At 35.5% G+C, this 4,788-nt stretch overlaps 1 non-coding gene across 1 annotated transcript; it reads right to left on the reverse strand.

Annotated features, from left to right (window-relative positions):
• Window positions 1-4,164: 4,164 nt before the first annotated feature.
• On the reverse strand, window positions 4,165-4,268 carry LOC148092874 (U6 spliceosomal RNA). Its single transcript, XR_015714742.1, has one exon. It is a non-coding gene; the product is annotated as a U6 spliceosomal RNA (small nuclear RNA).
• Window positions 4,269-4,788: the final 520 nt, after the last annotated feature.

The following is a 4,788-nucleotide window of genomic DNA, read 5'->3' on the forward strand; positions in this document are numbered from 1 at the left end:
AAAAAAAAAAAAGGTGGGTACAGTAGACTCCTTAGTTGCTCTGAGTTGAGTCTCAAAGATGAGGCAGGGTCATTTACTTTCTTGAAAGAGCTTTTCTTCATTAGACATGTCAGTGGAACATAGTAATGTCTCTTATATAAGTAGTACATAATATGAACCATGGACTCTCTGTATATAATCTCATTTAATCTCAAAAGAGCTGTGTGGGTAACTATTATCCAAGTTTAATCTTTGCAATAGCTACGTAATTGCAAAGCCCAGGAGTAGGGAGTGGCAGACAAACCAAAGATGACCTCAGTGATTCATGCTCTTTTGTAAATTCCCTCCTCCTGAGTACAACATGATCTGTGATTTTTTTTTTTTTTTTTAATATCTTTATTGATTTCAGAGAGAGGGAAGGCGAGGGAGAGAGAGAGAGATAGAATCATCGATGATGAGCGAGTCATTGATGGAGCCCGCAACCCGAGCATGTGCCCTGACCAGGAATCGAACCCCGATCGCCTGGATCCCAGGTCAATGCTCAACCGCTGAGCCACGCCTGGCCGGGCTGTGACTTTTTCCTTAACAGACTACAGCAAAAGTGATTCAATATAACTTCCTTGATTAGATTATGTTAAATGTCACTCCTATGATTATGTTATGTTATGTTATATAAAATTCTGTTTTAGCAGAATACAGCTAAGATCTCTTCTTGCTTGCTTGATGAGGTGGGCAACCACAATGAGGAAGTTTGTGTGGAAAGAAACATCAGAGTCTGAGGACAGTCATCTGCCAATAGTCAGCAAAAAGCCAGAACCCCCAGTCATACAATCTCAAGGAAATTAATTATCCTACCAACATCAGTGAGAGTAGAATCATATCTGTCCCCATCCATGCTTCCAGATGAAAAGGCAGCCTAGCCAACACCTTTATTTTACTTTTTCTCCAGCTTCTCAAAATTCATTTGTCCTTTAAAGATATTACCCTCCACCACTGCCCTCCACAACTGTCTGTTGAACCCAGGCCGCATTATTCTTTGAGTGCTGGTATACATATGTTCAATTTGGCTAAAATCTAAAACTACTTCAGATGTTATTTCATTGCTTATCCTTTGTGTTTAGAACAATAACACAATATAAATTTGAAAGGTTATGAATTCAATTTCTGTTCTAAAATGCAAAAGTTTAACAAAACTTTTTATAAAGTTTCCCTCCTAGAAAAGAAGGACTTACAAAGCGAGAGTTGTTTTCAAGTTTTACTATTTCTATGAACAGAATTAATGTTTTTTTATTGTTATGTTTTTGCAGTGTTATGGAAGAAACTAAACAGATATCGAAATATATTATACTTTGTTATGGTTTGAGTGTTTGGGTCTCCCCAAAATTTGTATGTTGAAGCCCTAAGCCTGAGTGTGGCTGCATTTGTAGGTGAGGCTTCTAAGAAAGTAATTAAGGTCAAATGAGATCATTAGTGTCCTTATAAGAGGAGACAACAAAGAGCTCACTGTCTTTCTCCCTAAATACACAAGCCATTTGAGAACATAATGAGAAGGCTGCCATCTGCAAGCCAGAAAGAGAGCCCTCATTAGAAACCAAACCCTACTAGAAACTTGATCTGAGGCTGTCCAACCTCCAGAACTGTGAGAAAATAAATTTCTGTTGTTTAAGCCACTCAGCCTCCGGTATTTTTTTTATGGCAACCTGAACAGACTAATAATCACATCTTGCATAAAAATAAAACAAAACAAATAAAATCTTCAAAATTAGTGTATAAAACAATTATTTCAGCTTCAACATTAATGCAGAAATAGTCAAAGCTTATCCCATCAAACTAGCTGAAATCTTTTGTAAAATACAATTCCCAGAGCAAACACTTCCCTTTAGAATCTGATTAAATAAATATTGGGAGGGATTCAGGTATATGTGTGCTAAGTACTGAACACCAAAGTATACTGGGTGATTTATTCTGTTGCTGAAATACTTGGTGCATACATTGAGAAGTATTGCTCTAAGTGCCCCTACAATACTAAGATACCTAAGTATTCTTATCTAAGTATGTGTCTCCAACGGATTATGATGATGGGCTAGGGAAATATTCTAAGTAATTCAATGCACACTTACTTATTATGCAAGATTAAAGAAGAATTTATTTAGAAATAACTTCCTGGCCCAGCTGGGTGTGGCTCAGCCATTGAACGTCGACCTGGGATCCAGGCGACAGGGACTCGATTCCAGGTCAGGGCACATGCCCAGGCTATGGGCTCGATCCCCAGTCAGGGGCTTGCAGGAGGCAGCCGGTCAATGACTCTCTCATCATTGATGTTTCTATCTCTCTCCCCCTCTCTCCCTCTCCTTTCCTCTCTCTGAAATCAATAAAGATATTTAAAAAAAAAAAAAAAGAACTTCCTGAATGTTTATATATATATAGGCATCTATGTTCAAATTTAATAATTGAAATTTTTCTCTTACAATAAAACAAAAATGTTTAAAATAATTTTTCTATACCATTTGCCATGCTGTTTTACCCTCAAATAAAATCACTCAGGAATATTTCTTCCATGCTTATTTTACAAAGTTAATATACATTTAGCATTACCAAAAAAAAAAAAAATCCTAAATTTAAGAAACTGAATAAGAAACAGATGCTGGGACGTCAGTCTGATCTAAAATGCGGCCTGCCTTCATTTCTGTTATAACATGACTCACATCAGGATCCCCGTTGTGGCTATATTCTCTCAACAAAAGTTCCATTTGCATTTTTTTCCAGTAATGAAAACCAAGTCAAGAAGTTGCAAGCTGCTGATACTCCTACAAAGACTCTAGATTCCTTTAAGAAAGTGTTATTTTGAAAAAACCTGCCCCATTCAAAAACTGCTACAGGGTATCAAAGCAATGGGTGATTTTCAAGCCCGCTGTCCCTGTCATCCCCCTTCTGGAGCCCAGCATGACACTCCACAAGAAGATACATGAGCCACTTGCTAAAGAAAACACCCTTTTAAAAATGTATTAACTACTGAATCTTGGGGTTTCTCAGAACATTCCCTACACATGCCCTTCAAATCTTCACTTTATAGATTCTCAGCTGAGAGAACAATTACAAGGAAATTGAGAAAGGCCTACTTTACTAAAACTCAATTGGGTTGATGTTTCTTGTAAAAAAAACTACCAGGTCAAAACTAACAGGACCTAATTTTTATGCACTAATTTCCAATTGGGTTTGAAAAACATACTATTTTGATGTCTTGATTTTTAAAGAGAAATGACTCACTTAAGTTAATTAATGAGATAACCAGTTAGGGGCCCAAGTAAGGTGAAAGGAGTACAGCGGACCTACCAAACATTAAAGACTTATTTTCCCTACATTCAGAAAACAATTGAGTTTTCAAAAATAGTTTTGTGGTTTTTTTTTTTTTAAATAAAAGGCTACACAAAATAATCTTGTGGAGTAAAGCAATTACTAGTCTGTTAATATTTTGTATATATTTTTTATAATATTAAGGCTTATTTTTTTTCTTTTACTTTTTATTTTGAGGATTTTTTCTCTCTTCTCTCTTTCTTTTAATTGTGATTGGTATTTTTCTTATTGTCGACCTTTAAGATTTAAACCTAGTCCTAGCTTTCTTTTATTCTTTCTTTTCTTTTTAAAAAAATCAATTTGAACTCCCTTTTGTTCCTTTGGTCAAATCTGCAATACACAGCCCAATCTCTCCCACACATTTTACTACTATTCTACTATTCTGCATAACTACTCCGACAGCAATTGCATAGGTCAGGTAATAAAAGGAAACTTTAGTAAAAACAATCTCTTTCCAAACATGCGTAATGACTGTTTTAGATAAATGTTTTATTAATTAATTTATAAATTATAAAACATTTCTCCGCACAGTAATAATAACAATAAAACAAACTGGGCCTTAACTATGAGACACCAATTTAGATGTTCTCTCCCTGGTCCCTGATGTTGGTTAATGCTTCTCAATAGTAATATATATATATTCTCTCTGGAACAATATTTCCACATGATTTTTCCCAAAACTTGTTTGATGAAACAACATTCCCACAACATGTTAATTGATATTAGGGAAATACAGAATACATAATCAAATAAATGTGAGAAATACAGTTGCAATTAACATTTATCAGGTAAACATTTTTTAAAGTTATCTTGAAATAGGTAAAGCGTACAGAAAAAATGGGGTTCTTAAAAATTATAGGTATCATCCTTATACAAGGACTATGATGTTATTCTGTATTTCTTTGCAATTTTTTGGTATATGTGCTAGCTGACAAACACCACTGACTTATGTCTACATTGTAAGGCGTCTTAGATCATTGAACATGCTAATATATTTTATGAATTTCCAATGGGAGGAAGAGAGTTCAGCCAAACACATTTAACCACAAATCCCTACTATTCTCCTGTTTGTTGCTCTCACCCCCTTCACCCTAGAATGCGTCCCTAGAAAAATACTGTCACGCACAGCTGAGAAAGCCTGCCCTAGACTGACGCTTCAGAGCGTGATATGCCAAAGAAAACACCATAAGAACAGGCCGGCACAGTGATAGAGCTGTGGAGTGAAATTGGTTTTGAATTATTTCTCAATTATGCAACTTGCTGAGTTTCCTGAGGATGTTTTCTAAATCTCTCAGCACTATAGTTTCCACATCTATAAAACAAAAAGGACAACAATGTACATTTTATTGAGTTGTCCTAATTCTTTTTTTTTTAATTATTGATTTTAGAGAGGGAAGAAGAGAGAGAGAGAAAGGGAGAGAGATGTGAGAGAGATATAATGATTGGTTCTGCAAC

Source organism: Miniopterus natalensis, chromosome 6 (assembly GCF_054644295.1).
Source record: "Miniopterus natalensis isolate mMinNat1 chromosome 6, mMinNat1.hap1, whole genome shotgun sequence".
Taxonomy (NCBI): Eukaryota; Metazoa; Chordata; class Mammalia; order Chiroptera; family Miniopteridae; genus Miniopterus; species Miniopterus natalensis.